This window comes from Anabrus simplex, chromosome X, assembly GCF_040414725.1.
Source record: "Anabrus simplex isolate iqAnaSimp1 chromosome X, ASM4041472v1, whole genome shotgun sequence".
Classification (NCBI taxonomy): domain Eukaryota; kingdom Metazoa; phylum Arthropoda; class Insecta; order Orthoptera; family Tettigoniidae; genus Anabrus; species Anabrus simplex.
In genome coordinates this window covers 122,005,548-122,028,877 of record NC_090279.1, presented here as the reverse complement: position 1 = coordinate 122,028,877, position 23,330 = coordinate 122,005,548, and the positions used below count along the sequence as shown (strand labels likewise).

The 23,330-nt window shown below is 40.8% G+C and overlaps 1 non-coding gene across 1 annotated transcript; it reads left to right on the top strand.

The window, feature by feature from the left end:
* The first annotated feature begins 9,510 nt into the window (after positions 1-9,510).
* TRNAA-CGC (transfer RNA alanine (anticodon CGC)) lies at positions 9,511-9,587 on the top strand. The gene has a single exon. It is a non-coding gene; the product is annotated as a tRNA-Ala (tRNA).
* The last annotated feature ends 13,743 nt before the right edge of the window (positions 9,588-23,330 follow it).

Sequence of the window (23,330 nt, the reverse complement as noted above, 5' to 3'; positions counted from 1 at the left end):
CGACCCCATCCTCACATCGCCAGCGGTGGCCACTCTTGTCATCGTCTCCGGGCGCAACAGCACGAACTTTTACTTCTTCGCAAACACTATCTAAACTACTTTACTTCAAAAAATAAACAAGAAAGGACTCTCAAGTGATACTCCAATTTATGTATGTTTTCTCAAAAATAATGTATGGCGAGATTCAAGATTTCAAAGCTGTTCATACCGTTTTCAAACCTTAGGGGGTGGCGGTCAGTACCGGGGGTAAACCTTCTTCGTCCAGTTAAACTGCATGTACCGGGCAAGATGGCCATGTGGTTAGGGTGTGCAGCTGTGAGCTTGCATCCGGGAGATAGTGGGTTGAACCCCTCTGTCGGCAGTCCTAAAGATGGTTTTCCGTGGTTTCCCATTTTCACACCAGGTAAATACCTTATTTTAAGCCACGACCGCTTCCATCCCGTTCCTACACCATCCCTGTCTCATAATACCTATCGTAAATAAATAAATAAATAAATAAATAAATAAATAAACTGCGTTCCTTCAGAATAAATAAATAAACTGCGTTCCTTCTATAAGGCCATCTATGTAATTGAACTTGAAATAGTGTTATGCAAGACACTTGGATTTTCAACTATTAGTTGTCTCTTCCATCGGCCTAAGTGCCCCTCTGCCGGGATTTAGGACAATTAATTCTTAAGGTAAATCTAATTTTCAGAGGTAGCTAACCTTAATTTTGAAGATTGTTTAGTTCTTGTGTCAAGGTTGTCAAGATTTCTGCGCCCCCCCCCCCCTCTCGAACTCTTGTATCTATCAACCAATTAGAAATGTGAATATTTTCTCCACCAAAATAACATTTGGGGTGCGTACAAGCATCCAGCCTAGCTGTAAAGGGCCCAGTAACTTACCCTCGGGATACTATAAACGCTGGGCGCGTTAAGGCCGTATCGTCATTGTCGTGGCTTCAGTTAGTTTGTGCGGCGTATAATAAAGTGGCAGGTGTCGCAGATCGGCGTTCGGAAGGCCCAGCAACACAAGGTAATGGCAGAATTTTCGTAACATGTGATAGCTCCCGGAGATAGCTTGAGGGGAATGTTTCAAAGCTCTTTTATTTCATGGAAATTTCTAAACCTATTGGTTTAAATATAAAATTTTCGCCAGTCTAAGGACCCTGTTTTATTCCCTACTGGGAAATATGTAATGTAAGGGGACAAGAGCGATTACCCTCTGTTGACTACCATTCAACTCGGTATGGGGTGACTAAAGTTTCTTATCCTCCAAAATTAACAGGTTTTGTTATTTAATGTTAATCATTTAGTCGCCCTGGCGCAGAATAGCCTTACCCTATGTATCTTGAGGCCATGAGCCCACTTAAGGTTTTAAAAGTTTTCTAGAAGGAGTGCAGGATTGTCATCTCCCTGCGTTTTGTTTTTGGCCGATCATTATCAACCTTTTCCTTCTTGTATTATGGCCATTTAGTATGGGCACTTATTGCCCCTCTTTTTGTTTTCGGAAAAGAATATGAAAATAAATATTGAATTTTCACGACCGCATTGTAATCGAAACAGACTTTCAACGTATTAGGTGGTGTTACGTACATGTAGTACGTGTTGAAGAGATGTTAAGTACAAAACAAAAATGGCCAGCCCACTGGTGTCCGGCTGGCCATTTTTGTTTTGTACTTAACATCTCTTCAACACGTACTACATGTACGTAACACGACCTAATACGTTGAAAGTCTGTTTCCAATATGAAAATAATTGAGCAGAAGTGACTGTAAATACCTCATTTGAAGATTGCCATTGTATAACCTTGTGCGCTATAAGTAAAGTATGCCTCTGAGAAACTGGACTGTATTGGAGTTTGGAGCTCAGACACTTAGGTTATGGAAGTTAATGGAGCAAACCTGCCCTTATAAAATTCTGTACCTGTTTCAGAGCTAAAAATACTCATCCCTCGTACAACATCATGCTGATAATTCTCTCTAAAATTGTCCCTAATTTTGGATTTTATGTCGTTGTTGTTGGAGCTAACGTGTTCATTATTATATTGTTATTGTTTATTCAGATCTTCTGTGTACCAAGTTTTAAAGAAGGGAAACAAGAAGGAAGGAAACAATTAAAAAATTTAGTGCATTCAATTTTGCTCTTGTCCAGTCCTTGTCCATCCATTCAGCCCAGCACCTTCTTACACTTCTATGATCCACGATATTACAGGAATAATAATAATAATAATAATAATAATAATAATAATAATAATAATAATAATAATAATAACTGATGGTTCATGGTGTGGGTTACTGCAGTCACGACCTAGTTCGTGAACCATGGGCAACGGCTGAGTGGCCTAGTAAGTGGTCCTGAGGGTCGGGATACCAGTTGCTATGGAATGGGAATGGGTTCTTCGACATATTCTGTTTAATGACCCTTCTTGTGCTCAGACGGCTAGGTCTACACAATCCACCGTTAGTCCCTGACCCGTTAGAGGAGAGATCCTCACTTGGATTATGTGTAAGTAGGGTAGCATCCTGCTTCAGGTATTTACCGAGTTCAGAACGTTTTAAGCAAGCCTCGGACCTATGGGAATAATGGAGTCCCACTATCATTTGACAGGCGAGGAACTCCTGAAAACAACTTGGCGAACGAAATGGAATTCGACGGGGTGCTATCAATATTAATTGGGCTTGTGGAAGAAAGAAAGTAGGACTGGATGGTTCACCAAAGAGGATGCATCTGGATGTACTAGGGGTAAGTGATAAGAAGAGATAACGAGGAAGAGACAGAAGATAATAGAGGGTACTTGACGGGTGTTGAAAAGGGAAGGGCAGAGTATGAGGTAGGACTGTTTATCAGGAATACTATTGTACGCAGCATGTTTTCTGTTAGGAACGTAAGTGAGCGAATGATGTGGGTAGATTTGAGTGTTGAAGGATTTAGGACGAGAATTGTCTCATTATAGTCACCATGTGAGGGTGCAGATGAGGATGAAGTTGAAAATTTTTATGAAACATTGAGTGACATCGTAGTCAGGGTCAACAGCAAGGATAGGATAGTGCTAATTGGTGACATCAATACGAGACTTGCAAATAGAACTGAAGTATTCGAAAGGGTGATTGGTGAGTGTGGGGAAGACATGGAAGCTAAAGGGAATGGGAAGCGTTTGCTGGACTTCTGTGCTAGTTTGTGTTTAGCAGTTACGAATACATTCTTCAAGCATAAGGCTATTCACATTTGGGGCTAGGGGTACCAGATCCATAAAATAGACTATATCTTAAGAGGAAGTCTGTAAGTCAGGAAGTCTGTTAGGAATGACTGAGTTTTTCAGGAATTATCCGGTGATAAAGACAACTATCTGACAAAGTGAAATTTTTCTGCAGACGAATAAGTGTAGAAAATCTCCAGGAAAAGGAAATCAGACAGAAGTACACGGATATGATTAGTGAGATGTTTCGAACAGTGGAGGGGCCGATGACCTTCGATGTTAGGCCCCTTAAAACAAAGGGCATCATCATCATCATCGAACAGTGGAGAGTAAAGCAGGTTTAGGATATATAAAGAGAATAAGTGGCATACAGGGATGCTGTACGAGAAACAGCAAGGGAATGCCTAGGAGCGACTGTGTGTAAAGGTGGGGAGAAGCGAATATCTTGGTGGAATGATGAAGTGACAGCAGCTTGTGAACGTAAAAAGAATGCTTATGAGAAATGGCTCCAAACAAGGGCTGATACAGACAGGGAACTGTACGTAAATGAATGAAACAGAGCGAAACAAATAGTTGTTGAATCCAAAAAGAAGTCGTGGGAAGATTTTGGTAATAACTTGGACAGGCTATGTCAAGCAGCAGCGAAACCTTTCTGGCAGTAACAAAGATTCTTAGAAAGTAAAGGAAAAAGGTAATGAACTGTTTTTTGGGTAATTCAGGTGAACTCATAAGAGATCCCATGGAATCCTTGGGCAGGTGAATGGAATATTTTGAAAATCTTCTCAATGTAAAAGGGAATCTTCCTGGTGGTGTCGCGAACATCAAGCTCATGGGCAGGAAGAAAGTGATGTTGGTGAAATTACGCTCCAGGAAGCGGAAAGGATGGTAAATAAACGTCATTGCCATAAGGCAGCAGGAACAGATGAAATTAGACCTGAAACGGTGAAGTATAGTTGGAAGGCAGGGATGAAATGGCTTCATAGAATAATAAGATTAGAATGGAGTGTTTGTAAGGTACCTTTAGAGTGGACAAAAGCAGTAATCGCACCTATCTATCAGCAAGGGAACAGGAAGGATTGCAACAACTATCGAGGTATATTATTGAATAATATACCAGGCAAAGTATTCACTGGCATCTTGGGAGGGAGGGTTAGATCAGTCGTGGAGAGGAAGTTGGATGAAAACCAGTGTGTTACAGACAACAGAGGGGCTGTCAGGACCCTAATTTCAGTATGCACCAGTAAATGAAAAATATTACGAGATGAATAGACAGTTGTATTCACGTTTCGTAGATCTAGAGAAAGCATATAACAGGGTACCGAGGGACAAGATGTTCGCCATACTGGGGAACTATGGTATTAAGGGTAGATTATTAAAATCAACCAAAAGCATTTATGTCGACAATTGTGCTGCGGTGAGAATTGATGGTCGAATGAGTTCTTGGTTCGGGGTACTTAGCCTGCAGGAGTTAGACAAGGCTGTAATCTTTCACCTTTGCTGTTCGTAGTTTACATGGATCATGTGATGAAAGGTATAAAGTGGCAGGGAGGGTTTCAGTTAAGTGGGTATATAGGTACGCAGTCTGGCCCATGCTGACGACTTGGTCTTGATGGCAGATTGTGCCGAAAACCTGCAGTCTACTGTAATATTTTGGAACTTGAAAATAGGTGCAATGTGTATGGTATGAAAATTAGCCTCTCGAAGACTAAATTGATGTCAGTAGGTAAGAAATTCAACAGAACTGAATGTAAGATTGGTGATACAAAGATGGACGAGGTACGGTAGATAATTTTAAGTATTTAGGTTATGTGTTCTCCTAGGATGGTAATATAGTAAGTGAGATTGAATCAAGGTGTAGTAAAGCGAATGATCTGAATTCGCAGTTGCAATCGACAGTGTTCTGTACGAAGGAAGTCGGCTCCGAGACGAAACTATCTTTACATTGGTCTGTTTTCAGACCAACTTTTCTTTACTTAGACAGGAATCAGGATATCTTATTCGTAAGTTAGAAGTGGCGGACATGAAAGTAGCGAGAATGATTGCTGGTACACACATGTGGAAACAATGGCAGGAGGGTACTTGGAATGAGGAGATAAAGGCTAAATTAGGAATAAACTCATTGTATGAAGCTGTACGCATAATCCGGCTACGGTGGTGGGGTCATGTGAGATGGATGGAGGAGGACAAGTTACCTAAGAGAATAATGGACTTTGTTATGGAGGGTAAGAGGAGTTGAAGGAGACCAAGACGACGATGGTTAGACTCAGTTTCTAACGATTTAAGGATAAGAGATATAGAACAAAATGAGGCCACAGCACTATTGCAAAGAGAGGGGATTGTGGCGACGTGCCGGTATAGAGGCTTGTAGACTGAACGCTGAAAGGCATAACGGACTACAATGATAATGCATGTAACCTATATATGTACTAAAAACCGTACCTAAGATTTTACTTCCATTAGTATACGAAGAATTGGATCGTCAAGTTCAGTGAGTTGATCCCTCCTTCCATGGCTGTACACATACGTTAAGACTTATGGACCTGCTTTCATATCCTTTTTTTTTTCTTCTCACTCGGAGATGTTCCTTCTCGCTTATAAATCCTTTGAGCCAGGCATAGCGACACATTGCACCCAGTGCCGCCAGTGCTCTTTTCAGTAAGTGTCGTATACTCTGTAGTTGTCACTAGTAATACATCCTTTCCTAAATTCAGCATGTTCTACTGACTGTTACAAATCAAATATACGGTTTTGTTTCGAAGTGGATGGTATGTTGTTATATAAAGCGCGTATTAGCCAGTTGTACAGCTCACTCCGTTAAGTGCGTTACGGATTGTCTTCATTGAGGATGTGTTATTTCTATCATTTTACACTGTGTCCACAACCTCTACCATATTGTCGGTAATGTTCAAGTTCAATAAATTATTTTTGCGAAATTTGTAATCTCAGTTGAGAACGGCAAGAACTTAATACTAACCCTTCTCAGATTCAGCATTCTACATATTTTTAATATTTAATGTTTTTAATTTTTTAATGAAGCATAAATAATGTATACGCATATAACTAGCTTGTTTTTTTGAGGATTTTTTCTGAAGTACTACGCAGTTGAAGAAATGCGGATGGTTATTTCAGAAAGAAATTACAATATGTAGTATATAATTTTAATTATTGTTTCTGTACCAGCTATACCGGCAATAACCAGCACAAGTTAACAAGCAAAAATAATTAAAATAATTAAACCATTAAAGAGAAAATTTAAAGTGGAAGCAAAATACTTACCCTCAAGAACACGGACTGGACCATTTAACAGAGGCAACACAGATCGTTACTCGCGGTTTTCGCAGTGGTAAATGTCAGAGAACGTGAAAGAAAAACAAACCAAGAATCTTTTTGAACCAATAGAAAGTTTAATTAATAATTATTTTGTAAGAACCTTACAATAATTTGAAAGAATACCTTTTTCAATCTTCCTTAAAGGTACGGTGCACCGTCTAAATCAAATTTAAGTTTAAAAGTTAGAAATTAAATTAAATAAGAATGGATTAAATCAAAATGTTTTCCACTGAGAAGAGGGACACCCTCAAAATTAAAGATAACATTAACATAAAGGATAAAACAATTAAAGAGAAAAATTATTTCCAGGCAGAAAGCCCCTAAAATGAACAGTTTTCCAACAGGTTAATTTTCGAAGTATTACAGGTTTTCTTCTCCTTTAATTAATTATCAGAATTAATTATGAGAAGCCACAGATTCTCCCGAAGAAACCAGAACACAAGGGGGTTCCGGAAAAGATAAAGACAGGGAAAAGGTACTAGTTCAAAACCCGAAAGAAACACCAAAGGTAAGTCAAACAGGTCACTAACAGGACCCAAACTTCACCGCACTTCACCAAAAATGCCAGGTACCACCAATTTTGGGGGACAACCTTCGCAAATTAATCAACAAACCCCGAAGAAATAGGGGTAAAACACATAAACACCAGAAACACGGGTTAAATCTACACAAGCACAAATATCATTAATACAAAGGGAAAGCACTCCAAGTACTTTTTAAAAACAAGAGGAAAAGGCATCAGCTCAAACATGAGGCAACTGCCAAATTATTACTTCAATCACCTCTTTCTCCTTTTTATAATAATCATCAACATCATACCAACAACACATCACTAAGGGCAACGGTTGCCATAGAAACAAACAAGAGCAAGAGTCAAACCCGACCATTTTAATAAATAGAATAAATATAGCTATCAGAAAAGGGGAATAGGAGAATGCAAATTAAAGAATAAAAGGATTCGAGTTTCCTGAGAAAATCGCGTGGTCTCAATTTTACAGCAAATGACTATCAGTTAGTAAATTTACCTTCACTTCAAATTAACAAATTCTTTACATGATGCAAAAATTAAAATTTACAAGGAAGTTGTTTCTCGCAGAATAACGCAGAGATAAATAGGTTTTGATAGAGTTCTTCCCTCAGTACGGAGTCTGAAAAGGTGCTGTAAATACGCCAAACACTTTTCACTTTACCAAATCTCCGAGTCCATACGGTCGAAAAACAAACAGAAAAGTTTTTCGTAGAACAGAATAATATTCCCAAACATAATTAAGATTTTGAAACGAGGTAATCTAATTCCAGGAAAAAGAAAATAATAATATCTTAAAGTAGATAACTTACATTTTTCCCTTGAGTAGAAGAATCTAACTCATGGCGTCAGATGAGATGTTGATTACTTACAAATCCATAGAGATAAAATTAGGTAGAACAAGCAGCGGACGTCCACTCCAGATAAGAATATAAAATTAATAAGCTCTTCAGGGCGTTAGCCCTGATCCTTCACACACTATCCTGGCATGTTGAGATAAATACACGTTCTTCTGAGAAGCCACCACATCAAGCTTCCAACACTCATGGCGGGCGACAATCAACTCGCCTCACGCCAATAAGCAACGCGAAGCAGATCCCGGCAGGACAGCAAACGAGCCCCGGGAGACAGACTCGCTTCAGAACCAGTCCAACACCGGACCAGGTAACAAGAATAGGAGTAGAATACATCGTATATGGACGATAGAGAACAATTCCGCAGACGTAGTAGATGCAATTAAACTTAGCGAAGTAAGTCGTACAGAACATAAAATTAAAAGAGTAGACATAAAATTCTAAAGTGAAACAAATTTCAAAGGTGAGGCACCTAGGCCTAAAATGTAGTAGGGAAAGGCTAAAATCGTGTGCCAACCGGCACAGTTTCGCTGTGTTGTATAACTCCCGAGATGGCTCGCCAGGATAAGTAACATAGTAGCCTAATCATGGCTGACGGTGGGCGAATGGACCCTGCCATTGGTTGAAGATTACGCCAATGAAATATCGTTCCCATAATTCAAGACAGCGAGAAGTTATGACCAACTTACGCGGGATAAAGAGACCTAAGAGAATGAGGCAATGTAAAAGAATAAGCAAATGAAGTAAATAAGAATAACAATATCTCGTTGTCTTGAATTATGGGAGTGACGTTTATAGGGCAAATCTTCGGGCAATAGTAGAGTACATTTGTGCCACCGCCAGTCATGATTATATATGAACACCAAAGAGAAATAGCTCGGACGTAGCATAGAATGCGCCACTTATGCCTTAATACGAATAGGAAATAGAGGCCTAAAGCCGCGCGACTTGTGGTTGAATATTAATAAAAATTAGAAGGCCAAAGCCGCTTCGCGGCCTCTAACGTTTGCTTCTTGGCAGACCAATCGCTTTGTAAATCGAGATTAGAATTCGCGGCTTCTAATTTTTGCTTGTTCACATACCAATGGTTTTATCACTAGCCGGACCTAACGTACCCAGACCAATCGCTTTGTCACTATCCGTGTAGTAATTACAGATCTGAACACTGTAAGGCATATATTCCCCACTTATGTTTAATATTAATAAGAAATAGAGGCCTGAAGCCGCGCGACTAATGGTTGAATTAATAAAAATTAGAAGGGTAAAGCCGCTTCGCGGCTTCTAACCTTTGCTTGTTCAGAGACCAATCGCTTTGAATAATGATATATTTAAATGGTTCAGAGGTAGCGGTACATACTGGTCCAGGGAAAATAAATGCTGGAAAATTATTTCATACACGCACATAAAGAAGGATATGGAAAAAAGGAACATTTATACCGACACTGAACGTACCTTAATTGAGATCACCAGCTGTCGGAAAGACATTGTGAACTCTGTTAGCTCCACAGCGACGTCCATTTTCAACAGTAACTACCACATTTGATTACCATAGCAACGAAAAGAATAATTAAACATTGCGTGCAATCTGTGCCCTCCCCTTCATCGCCCAAGTTGGCCTAAGCCACCATAGCTCAATTGGTAGAGCAACCGACGCGCAATCGGGAGGTTGTGGGTTCGGATCCCACTGGTGTCCGGCTGGCCATTTTTGTTCTGTATTTAACATCTCTTCAACACGTACTACATGTACGTAACACGACCTAATACGTTGAAAGTCTGTTTCGATTACAATGCGGTCGTGAAAAATCAATATTCATTGACATGCCCCACAACGGGCGACTTAAACGCACTCTATAGTGTGCTAGCAGCAATTTGCTCTTGCAAAATTTAAGTCAAGAAATACAAGACGGCATTCATGAAGACACGTTGCAATCCTTGATAAATAAATTGGAAAGGTTATGAAAGGAACTGGCACCGTTGGAGGAAAAATTGTTAGATTTGTTGCTGGAAAGAGAAGGAGACGACGAGTATGAACGTGAGTACGAATCTATAGACAGTTTTAGAGACAAATTAGATGATGCAAGACAAAAATATGCCCTGTGGTTACAAGCTAATAACGCCAATGTGTTGGAAGTAGTGTCAGGTAGATCAACTGTGTCAGCTGAGAGTAAAAACAAAAGGCAGTTGAAATTAGCCAAGATAGAACTCGTGAAATTCGATGGGGAGGTTAGGAATTGGTTGGAAATTTGGGGACAATTTCGGCGCATCCATGAGGACTCTGAAATTGAGGATGAAGATAAATTTCAATACCTAATCCAGTCCACGAAGGTTGATAGCCGAGCTAGAGATTTAGTTACCAGTTTCCCCCCACTGCTGAAAATTACTCTAAGGCTGTAGAATCCCTTAAGGGTAGGTTTGGAAGAGAAGATTTATTGACAGAATTCTATGTCAGGGAGCTCAAAAGTCTTGTAGTAAAAAATGTTTCTCAGACAAGGGAGAAACCTATGCTTGCTAGCTTATACGACAAGTTAGAAACACAGCTGAGAGCTTTAGAATCAATAGGCGTTACTCGAGATAAGTACGGCTCAATGCTCTTTCCGTTAGTAGAATCTTGCTTGCCTGAGGAAGTATTACGTGTCTGGATGAGGAGTTCATCAACGACTAAAACGTATCTGGATAATGGACATGCTGACAAACTGACCGCGTTACTTGGTTTTCTGAAGGGTGAAGTAGAGAGTGAAGAGAGAATTACATTCGCTCAAGCTGGTTTTGGACTATCTAATAAATCGAGGAGTGCTAAGATTAAAGAACGGGAGCGGGAGGAGCAAGGTTTAGCCACTGCTAGTGTACTTTTCGCTGGAAAAGGAAACAATTTGGAGTGTGTCTTCTGTAATAAATCGCATGACAGCAAATGGTGTCATCTGGCTCAAGAATTGAACTTAAGGGATAAACATAAAAGGTTGTCAGAGAATAAAGCTTGTTTTTCATGTCTGAAGGTGGGACATACGGCTGCTAATTGCATTACGAAACTAAAATGTCTCGTGTGCAGTGATAAACATGAGGCTATTATGTGTCCCAAATTAGATGTAAATAAAGGGGGTTATAAGGGTGATGAGAAGAACCAAGAATGGGGTTCAAAGTTGTCAGGTGGCCCAACTCTAACCCTTAACACCCAAACCAGTGATGTTTCGAAAGTACTGTTACAAACTCTTGTAGTTAGGTTAAATCATCAAGGGAAAGAAATAACTGTTCGGGCATTGCTGGATACAGGCTCGCAGAGATCCTATCTGTTGGAGAAAACTGCCGCGGAAATGGGGTATATTCCATCAAAGACAGAAAAATTGAACACAAGCTTTTTGGGGGTGCTTCAATCGGTGCAAACGATCATAACCTGTATAGGAGAGCTATTGTCAACCTACGTCATTCAATTTCTCAAAACATTAGGGTGCTGGGACAAAAGGTAATTTGTGGTACAATCCCACGTTTAAAAAGGGGTCCTTGGATGGATGAGATCAGAGGAAAGAAAATTTGTCTCTCTGATTATGGTCCAGAGTCATCGGAGATTGAGTTACTCATTGGTGCAGACATCGTGGGAAGTTTATTGACTGGGGAAACAATCAATTTGAGGTCTGGTTTGGTTGCTGTTAGGACCACATTTGGTTGGACAGTGATGGGACAGCTCTGGAAGACAACTGAGAACTCTAACACAGTGTCTATGGTGAACTCTCTGTTTGTGAGAACGGCTTCTTTGGGTGGACTGTACTATGGAACTTGGAAAGCATAGGAATTTGTGATCCGACCGAGACGTTGTCGAAGGAGATTGAAATGGCAACATTGAAACATTTCCAAGAAAATGTTAAGATAGATGAGGAAGGACGATATAAAGTCGCGCTTCCATGGAACGAAGATCAGCAGCTATTGTCAGACAACAAGGATGTTGCATTAAAAAGACTGGTTTCTGCAACACACCGCTTAATCAAGGAAGAAAATTTTGAGAAGTACCAGCAGGTGCTCCATGACTGGCAAGATGAAGGGATAATTGAAGAAGTTGGCCAAGAAAGCTCTCAGGATGCTGGGTGCTTTTTACCGCACCGAGGAGTTTTTAAGGAAGGATCGACTACAGCAGTGAGGCCGGTGTTTGATGCTTCATGTAAATCGAAAGGAGGACTTTCACTCAACGACTGTCTGGAGAAGGGACCTAATCTATTAGAAGTAATTCCATCTATTTTGAACCGGTTCCGTTTAAACAGGATTGGCGTGATCTCAGACATAAAGAAGGCCTTTCTTCAAATCGCAGTCGCTGAAGGGGATCGAAACTTTTTGAAATTCCTGTGGTGGGAGAATTTTGCTGAGGGAACTCTTAAAATATACCACCACAAACGGGTTGTTTTTGGAGTTAACTGCAGTCCGCTTCTACTTGGAGCGGTATTGGATCTTCATATAAAGAACAACTCGTGCTTCCGTGAAACCGCAGATAAACTGAGAACATCTCTGTATGTGGACAACTGCGTCACTTCCGTGAGCACAGAAGAAGAACTTAAACAATTTGTGGATGAGTCGAGGGAGCTGTTGCAAGGAAAATTTGACCTAAGAGGGTGGGAGTACACCAGGTTGACTCTGGAGGATGAAGTACCTAAAGTGACACCTGTTTTGGGTTTGTTGTGGGACCCCGTAGCTGATGTTTTGTCATGTAAAATGGTGAAGTTGAATGACTCTGATGTTCTCACAAGGACAGTTTTGTCAATGACTCAAAGTATTTTTGACCCAATTGGTTTTACGTGTCCGGTTTCCATTGTACCTAACGTTTTACTACAGGAAAGTTGGAGAGAGAAAGTAAGTTGGGATAGTCCGTTAAGTGAAGACAACCTAATCAAATTCAATAAGTGGTTGAAGGAGTTGCCATTTGTTGCTGAAATTAAAGGGTCTAGAAGATTTTCTAGTTGTGAGGACAAATCGTCATGGAGTATGCATGTATTTTGTGATGCCAGTCAAGTGGCTTATGCAGCCGTTATTTTTTTAAGATCTTTCAATGGAAAAGAGTTTGAAGTGCGACTGGTCGCAGCAAGATCAAGGGTAGCCCCCTTCAAGAAAATAACGATACCGAGACTGGAGTTATTAGCCTGCACTATAGGCTCACGTCTCGCTTTTTCTGTGAAAGAAAGTTTGAATCTGACGGACATCCCGGAGTACTATTGGAGTGACTCTTCTTCTGTGGTATGTTGGATAAGGAGAGAGGGAGCTTGGCGAGTGTTCGTCACTAACAGAGTGAAAGAAATTAGATTATTATCTAATCCTAAGTCTTGGTTTCATCTACCAGGCACAGACAAGCCAGCAGACCTACCTTCGAGAGGTTGCTCTACTTCGCAGCTGATTTCTTCTCGTTGGTGGGAGGGACCCGCTTGGTTAAAGTTGGAAGAGAGCAGTTGGCCATCGCGCGTTGTAGAAATTAATGAAGAGAAGGTCAGTGCAGAAAGAAAAAAGGCCTTGTTACGACTACTATGCTTGTCTCCCAGGGAAAGCAGTGGTATTGAAATTTTTTTTCTCAGTATTCAAGAATCGTCAGAATGGTGGCCTGGATGCTGCGGTTCATCAACAATGCAAAAAAGGACGTAGAGCAGAATGTTTCTTCTGAATTGGGTTGTTTGGAAATTTCAATGGCGGAGAGACGACTGTTGAAAATTGTTCAAGAAGAGAACTTTACTGAAAGGGACAACCAACAAACATTGTGCCTTTTCAACGACCAGCTGGGCCTCGTCAGGGTTAAGACAAAAATCACCAACAGGAAGGATGAATACGATTTCCGTACACCTGTTTTATTGCCATCAAATCATCCTCTGACTGAGGTGATAATCAGAGAACACTATTTGAGAGCTTCTCATGCTGGTGTTCAGATTTTACTCGCTATACTGCGGGAGCACTACTGGATACCAAAGGGAAGAAGAACAATTCGCAAAGTCATCAGGAAATGTATACAATGTAGAAGATTCGAAATGAAAAAATCAGTTCCTGAAACGCCAGCCCTTCCAGAAGATCGTGTGAGAGATGCAGGTGTATTTGAAGTGGTAGGAGTCGATCTTGCTGGACCAGTATTTCTAAAATCCAAAGACAAGGCTTGGATTGTGATATTTACATGTGCAGTTGTTACAGCAGTCCATTTTGAACTAGTAATGACTTTGTCGACTATAGGGTTTTTTCTAGCCCTTAGGCGCTTCATAGCCCGACGAGGCAGGCCTCGTGTGATTTATAGTGACAATGGGACAAACTCTGCTTGGGCTAACAAATTGTTTGGCATCACTGATTGGAAAAAAATAGGTGCGAAAACATCGGTTACTAGAATTGAGTGGAAATTTAGTCCTCCTTCAGCTGCTTGATGGGGTGGATTCTGGGAGCGCATTGTGCAAATGGTCAAGAAACTATTAAGGCATGTTTTAGGCAAGGCTATCTTGACATATAAGGAACTGTTGACTGTTATTGCTGATTGTGAATCTGTAATTAACTCCAGACCTCTCACCTACATTTCAGAAAGTCGTGATGAATTGGTACCTCTAACTCCGTTAATGTTTCTTCAGGACATTCCCATGGTTGCTACTCCAGATTTAGACAAACTAGATCAGGTCAGTCTCTCAAGAAGATTTCAGTACCTTCAACAGCTGAGGAATGAACTGAGGAGAAGATTCCGCCTGGAATATCTGGGTAGCCTTCTGTGCTGTCCATCGGGCAAGGAGCCTGATCGACATTGGAAGGTAGGATATGTGGTCATCATTGGTAGTGATGACAAGAGAAGAATCGACTGGCCCCTGGGGAGAGTGACAGCTATATTTCCAGGTAAAGACAAGGTGACCAGGGTAGCTGGGGTGAAGACATCCTCAGGAGAACTCATCCGTCCTACGAGGCACCTTTATCCATTGGAAGTTGAAGGTGGGAGAGAGGAGATGGCCTTACCCAGTGATACGGTTCCTGAGACATTAAGTCTCGGCAGCCGAAACTTCACCAGGAGTGGAAGAAGAGTTAAAATACCTTCTCGCCTCTGTCTGTAAACATTGTGTTTTGATTGGTATCAAAAGGTGGGAGTATGTCATGTTTACACTATGAGTGTTTGGCTGTTGTTATGGTGATTTTTGAAAAAAAAACAAGTATGGCGGAGGGACTGTAATGTGTGAAATTGTATTTTCGTAATATAGTGTTTATTTTATAGCAGTTGTGAGTGTTTATTATGTGATCAATTGGTTATACCTATACCGGGTAGGCATAGGTCCCTAACACTTATGGAAACGATGAGAATGGGAAGGCCTACGATGTGGAAGGAAGCGACCGTGGCTTTAATTACGGTACAGCCCCAGCATTTGCCTGGTGTGAAAATGGTATTACCACAAATATGTATAATGAACTACCTGTATATAGACAAAGGAACTCAAGTTTAACATGTTTATTAAGTGTGGACACAATGTTAAATGAAACAGTATTTAGCACTTAACATTTAATATGTTGATGGTGTCACCAGTTAATATTTAACATGTTGTTAAATGTTAATCAGTGGAGACCGGCCTTTACGGTAAATTTGTAGAGAAAGGATGCCTTTCCATCTGATGTAAAAACTCGGAGATCTGTCCCCTTGATTGTTTGTTAAAGGGAGCAGTTGTACTGGTGTAAAATTTGTAAAAAAAAAAAAAAAAAAAAAAAAAAAAAGGAACTTCTGGCTCATGATGTAAATTGATTTTCTCTCTAATTCTCTTACGCAAGCTCTCGAGCTAGAATTGTACCTCATCTGTTGTTAATTACTTGGCAAAGTATTAAGCTTGTGATAGAAAGCTTAAGAAAATAAATAAAACTGCCAATTTTAAAGTTTAAAATCATGCTTTCGATTTCCGTATATCCACCCATTCACGCCCGCACCTTCCTTCAGCTCCGTCATCCACACAATTCCTGGAACAATAATGACAGTTAAATCCCAGATCCATGCTGTTCCTTGGAACGCAAACCAATGGTGTTCCTCACACAGTGGTACTAATCACAGAAACCAGTACTGCCGTGGTGTTCCTCACGTACCGGTACTAATGACAGGTAAAACCCATGGGGCTCCTCGGATGCAAGCCCATTGTGTTCAACACATAGTGGTACTAATCAGAGGGACCCATACAATCCCGCGGTGTTCCTCGGAATGCAAACCCATGGTGTTCTTCACATCGTTGTAAAAATCTCGGGGACCCATACTATACCGTGGAGTTCCTCACATAGTTGGTCCCAATCACAGGTAAAACCCAGGCCCGTGGTATTCCATGGCACGCGGACCCATGATGTTCCTCACATAGTGGTCCTAATGTCAGGTAAACCCCAGACCCGTTCTGTTCCTTTCAGAGAAAGCCCAGGGTGTTCGTCACGTAGTTGTACAAGTCTGAGGAACCCGTACTGGTGTACCTCAGTTAATGGTACTAATGAGAGGTAAACCCAGACCCGTAGTTTCCTCACATAGTGGTACTAAACACAGGGACCTCTACTATCCCATGGTGTTCCTCGCAGAGCAAACACATGGTGTTCTTCAAGTAGTTGTACAAGTCTCAGGGACCCATACTATACCGTGGTGTTCCACACATAGTGAGTACTAATCACAGGTAAAACCCAGACCCGTGCTGTTCCTCGGAACGCAAAGCCATGGCGTTCCTCATATAGTGGTACTAATCACAGGGACCCGTACTATCACGTGGTGTTCCTCACATAGTTGTACAAATCACAGCACCCCGTTCCATCCCGTGGCGTTAATCGGAACGCAGACCTATGATGTCCACAACCAGATGTTGAAACACCCGAGCGAGGTTAGCCTCTTTCTTTCTCCCCGGGATTCTCCAACCGAATTGGGGCAAAGTGTTAGCCCCTGTCATAGTGGTGGGTACTATACTTGGGTACTTTAAACACATAGTGATCCTCCAACAGACAAATGGTATTCCTCAGTTTATGGTACTAATTACAAGGACAATGGAACTAAACACATGTTATTTGGTTCAAAATTCAGCATTCATCGGCCTTGTCCCCCACCTATAGAGGTTTGCGTGATTGGTCCGCGAGAGCTATTTTATTTCGCTCATGTCGGCCGGCAAATCAGGTAGGACCCACCTACCCGCCTCCTGGGACGCAGTACGTGGGAGTAACACCTCTCCCCCCGCTACGACAGCGAAATAGGTTCGTGGTTAATCTGCTGTAATGTGATGTCGTCCATCCCTCCTGGCTTACAGCTCTTACAACAGTCAATGGCTGCCATGCAGAAGAGCCGCATAAGATGACTAGACTCTAATTCTTCTGACCGTAAAATTTTGAAGACTGATGGCGAGATTTACCATTCTCCACGAGCTGGCGGGCAATCTGTTTAGCTGTTACATTTGCATGACTCTCTCCAGCTGTTGGGTCATAACTGAGACGGTTAAAAAACCTCCAGGCTTGCTGGCTACACTTAGATCTGCCTGCCCAATCGCTCCTGTTATTACATATCGATTTTAAGAAATCTTCCCCAGCTTTGACGGTATTGGAGCTCAAACAATCGTTGTCAAATAGATCGCGAGTGTTTCTCAATATTTCCCTACATTCTGCATATTGTGTGCAGCCTCAGGGATTTGTGATACGAGAACAATGCTTCACGATATATGATTCAGGAAAAGGCTCTATATTCAGAATGTTCTCGTCAAGTGAAGTCACAGTCTGCCTTCTTAAAATGATGTATTATTCGAACAGGAACTCAGATTCTAACAATTCAAAGATAAGGCGTATAGAACCAAGACGGGGCCACAAAACTAGTTTCAAATAGAAGATTGTGGCGGTGTTTAGTAAATTCCCAGTGGGTCGCAGACTGAACGCTGAAAGGCATAACAGTCTGTAATGAAGACGTATGTATGAAAAGGAACTGTCTCCGGTCAGATTGCAGCATATATCTGGCATATAACAGGACGATGCTGGATTGCTTTTCCCACTGATTTCGATGATAACTGAGAAAAGTGTTTGCTTACGCAGATACTGTAAGTTAATATCTGGATTATATCCATGCCTCCATCTCGCACTGTTGAATGACACTGGACGTTTGTTATCATGCTGTAGAAATAGATCACACGAATCTGCACATTCCACCTCAGCCTCTCCGCTCTTGTAGGTACTGAGTGGCCGGGTGTTGTATTATGACTGTTGATATCACCACCACAAACTTCACATAATGATGGTGGAAGACTTCACCAGTCTAAATATAGTACCTGGTGGCTAACTAATTGCGCTCTACTGTCAGAGTTTCAATGTCATCACGGGAGAGGATCCGGATATTGGATAGCACTGAGGGTGTTCAACCACTAAACGCATACACTTGATTTTTGGACGGCGAAGATTCTAGTTTCGATGAGTTTCCTGAATGCATTTTATTAGCGTATGGAGAAAATTGTGAGGGTATATATTTCTTGTTGTCTCTCATATTCTTAGAATTAAGTCAATAATACGGTCTAGAAAGCCAAGAATAACGGCCGAAAGGATTCGTCATGCTAACCACACGACACCTCGTAATCTGCAGGCCTTCGGGCTGAGCAGCGGTCGCTTGGTAGGCCAAGGCCCTTCAAGGGCTGTAGTGCCGTGGGGTTAGGTTTGTTTTTTAAGTCAATAATAGAAATAAAATAATCAAAATGCAAAATATTATTATGCAAACTTGCGTAATATAAACCACTAAACCCATACATACTGAAACAGGAGCGCCCGTACTTCAGTTTTGTGGAGAGCATGGATAACGCCAAGGCGTGTACGGTTCATGTTTTAGAGAGTACGAGAGAAGGGTAGTGAAATGAGTTCATGTTTAAAGTGGAACTTGCAGTTTATTTTAAAAATGCATAGAAATTATATCACCTTTTACAGACGAATAGTTGGAATGTCCTGGAAGATATGGAGAAGGCGTCGTTCTGCGGCGTCAGCGTCGGCGTCGTACCCACGTTGTCGGCGTCGTCCCACGGCGGTTGTTAGCCCTTGATGTTGAAGGAGACTCGAACCTGGGGCGGTCGTCTGATGATAGTGCAGCGTGGAATATTTGTTGAGTTTTGTATTCCACTAAGTCCTATTAAAGGAGCAGAGAAATGTAATACTGTCGCACAGAATGTCAATGGAATCTGACACGACACTTCTCTACCGCACTGCACTGCAAATTATGGCGAGACACTGTTTACTGGTCGAACATGTTCCACCGGGAATGGTGTTGGACGCACATTTGAAAAAAGAGATGAATTCAAAACCACAGTTCAATGAAAATGATAAATATTGTTCGTGCAATAGTCACTGTCGAACGTAAAGTGATAGATAATGAAAATAAACTGGAATCTTCTGAGATACAACTGTTTACCGCTTCACGTAATCTCAGTGCAAAAGGAAATAAATTAAGTCCTCACGGACACAGTCTTTGTACTGTTTGTAATGAGCACATCCAATGTTCTAGCACACGCACATGTAGAAATAAGTTAAAGTTTCTGCGAAGACAGAAAGAAAACAATTCATGACACAGTCTTGTGAAAGAGAACCAAGTTCTATTACGGCGCAGTCTTAACAAAAATCACGTTATTTCTCAGAGATAACTTTTCTACTGAGGCACAATATTACACGTAAATGTAGACACAGTCTTTATTAGGGGAATTAACAGTCCCTTGACAAGAAATAAAGGTACCGTATTCCACGAATCAGCTCTGTCCTTGAAAGGAAATATCGGCACAGTCTTATGAAAGTAAATGTTCGCACAGTTCTGTGAAATGGATTGACACATTTTTTTGAAAATGAAGGTTGGCACAGTTTTATGAAAGGAATATTTCGACACTGTTTTCTCACGGAGAAATTGACACAGTCTTTGAAAGAAATGTAGGCACTCTCATTTACGAAACAAAGTGACACTGTACATAAAAAGAATCGTTCTTTTATTAGGGAACAATTTTACGAAATAACCTAACACAGTCTCTTGCAGAGGAAACAACGAAAGCACAGTCTTTATGCCCTAAGTCCTTTAAGCACAGTTTCAAAATATCAAGTGATAACTGTACAGTCTCTCTGCTCGACAGACCGATATTATCACTGAATAGTCTTTCACTTACACGCGAAGTTAGAAACACTCGTATTGCGTACTTTCAAACCCCTGTCCTTAACCGGACAGAGTAACGAGCTGTATCATAACAGCGAGACGACTGGTTCATGACAAAGTATTGTGACACACTGACACACTCTGATCTCTTCGAGGCTGGCGACCCCCTAATACTACTCAAGGTGGGACGGCGAGACTGGAAATATGAGATTCAAAATTTCATATCCCGGGCATCCTTCCGCCGATTTTAATGAAATTTTGGATATAGCATTTGCTGACCAGGCCCGCAAGGTGACGTTCTCGAAATTACGTTTTAACCTTCCGTTCGTGATGAAATGCCACAGAATCGAAGAGAACTTTAGGTATGACGTCGCTTGGCCTTGGCAGGCACTCTGTAGCAGCGCTTCCTTGCATGCTGTCACCCATGATGCCCGCGCACTCCCTGCTCGTTTTGAATCCATACAGTCGGGTGTTAGTGCGTTCTTCTCAGGAAATACATGAACGCGAATGCTCGCAGGGCATTCCCGTTTCAATACAGAGGATGATAACGAGCAGAAAATGAGAGCTGTTAAATAATCTCTGCGTATTCCAGTAACATCTACAATGTATTCCGGTGTATTTTGCTATGTGTAGGGCAGATTTGACCTTGTAATATTTTAAGGGAAGTTTACCACAGTTTCAAATATTAATTTTTGTGCTGAGAAGACATGAGGCGAAATATACGATGCTTGCGTGTGTTAGAAGTGTCAATTTGTTATAACAGGAATTTTGTCATACTTTCCCTCAGGATGGGACGTTAAATTTATAGCATTTTTCATCAAATATTTTCAGACGTAATGAGGAATATGTTAGCAGTAGAGCAGCGAAATTTAGAGGAATTTCATGCACGTTAATTTCGGAGATTTCATGTCTACTTACGTAGAATCAGTTGTGTATGCAAATTGGAAAGGTTTGGTCAAATTGTAATATGTAAATGTCAATAATTAAATTAATTATTTATTTATTTGGCGCATGGCTACATCACTAAAAACAATTAATATTTTCGACTCGCCAGGTGCAGGTCTTTCTATTTGACACCCGTAGGTGACCTGCGCGTCGTGGTGAGGATGAAATGATGAAGAAGTCAACACATACACCCAGCCCCCGTGCCATTGGAATTAACCAATTAAGGTTAAAATCCCCGACCCGGCCGGGAATCGAACCCGGGACCCTCTGAACCGAAGGCCAGTACGCTGACCGTTCAGCCAACGAGTCCGACAATATTTAGAATAATTATCTCATACTAATAACAATAATAATTGATTCCATCCAGCTAGTAAGTTGAAGACAGGATAGAGTTCGATTTTAATCCACCGCAGCAGTATAACTAAGTATTTAGCATTAGAGGTTGCCTCAAGACATTTTCTGGCAAGCCACTTAATCATAAAATTCATATCAAATGTTTGGCCTTGAGAGACAGTCTACTTATTTCATCCAATAATAGGAAAGAATGAATTCTGTCCCTGGAAAAACTTCAAGCAATTGCATCTAAAATGAATCCAAATCTCATATAAGAAAACCTGATACATGGAAAGAACTCCTCGATACTTACACAAACAAAATCTTGCAACTGAGTTTGGTAAAATTACTGAGGTAAATAATTTCAAATACTTGGGGTAATCATCCAACCATCTTTATTAACAGAGACAGATTTCTATATTACATGTAAGCCATAGAATCATGTGGAAAATGTACAACAAAAAATCAATATCCTGGAACGCAAGATTAAAAATTTATAACACCGTAATTAATCCTGAAGCATTACACACATCAGAAACCAGCATCATTGGAGAAAGATCACTATCTAAAATAATTCGAAAAGAAGAAAGAGAAGTCCTCAGGGAAATCTTTGGCCCAGTAAGCATGGATGAATAGGAGGTCTCCGGAATTATACAAACATACTGAGATAATATCAGACACAACTGGAAAAAGGCGATTGAAATTTGATGGCCATATTCATAGAATGGATAATGAAAGACCCACTAGAAAAATATTTAATAATGCCTCCTCACTAAAAGTCAAGAATAACTGGGTATTCAAAGTAGAAAAAAGACCTTTCAAGTAATCAGCAAACCAGATAAAATTATATGGGACACGCCTAACTTTAGAACGTTAGTGAACATATACATTTTTGCTAAAAACCCAAGATGAGAACACCACTGCATGGATGGAAGAACGGATGAAAAACACAGCAAGGGAAGAAGAGAATCTGGGTAGAGAAGAAAGTACACTCATCTGCAAAATAAGTACAGTCGCGCTCCTTATTTGGGCACAACATTATGAAATAATAATGAGCAATGGAATGAGTAATAGTTACTATTCATGTGGTATGCTTTGTTTTGTGAAAGGTCAGTCTGCTATACATTTGACAGAAGGTGATAGCACGTTGTTTGGTCTAATGAGGTTTGAGGTCGATGTTGAAGTCGGTGTCATATGCGTCTAGAGTACTGTATTTCCAAGTGAAGTGAGAAACTTCATAACTGTCCATAACTGTCGGTGGTAGATACGGTCTATTTTTCCATGAAGTTATGAAACCATGTGATCCAGTTAGTGAGACATGTTCCTAGTAGATATTCCAGAGTTAATAGTGAAGAATGCTCGAGGGAAAACCGTCAGGACAGAATGTTTTGAAATATGGTAAGGTCCATGGTTTGAACACTGAATTGGGTCCTATATCCACAGGGATCATTTGTTCACCTAATAACTCCATTAATACCAGTGACACTCATATCATATTCTACAGATCCCATTAGACTCGAGTTCAATCGTGATGACAATGATGTTGACCGATATATTGCCTGATAATACAAGGATTAGGATGTAGATTTGTGCTGTAGTAAAACACCGTCAGTGGCGAGATTTGTTTGCTCAATTCTAAGCCAGTAGAGCGCAGCAGGTATAAACCTGTTTCATGAGATAATAGGTGTCCGCATTTATATGAGGCGGAAGCTGTTTGGAAAAAGGGGCGTGTTACAACATGATTGACGTTAAAGTAAACGGGGAGTTATTTGAATTTCAATTCTATTGCATAGGAAAATTATAGAGTGGATTCTCAGTAACAGTTCTGAACATTTGACTTTTTTATTCCAGTTTCGATGTTTCCATAACACACTCATAGTTCATATTCCCACTGAGCATTTAAATAATTATTTTGGTGTCAGAAGGATGTCCTTAAAAATTTACGATTTCCACTTTTTATATGTTCGTAGTGCAGCTATGTGTTAAGGATTGTCGATGGTGTGTCCTCCAGTGGAAACGTAGGATGGCGGGTGAAGTGCTTGGAAGGGATTCTTGGAATTGCTCGGCCATGCTAGGGCCCCACCTCAATGAG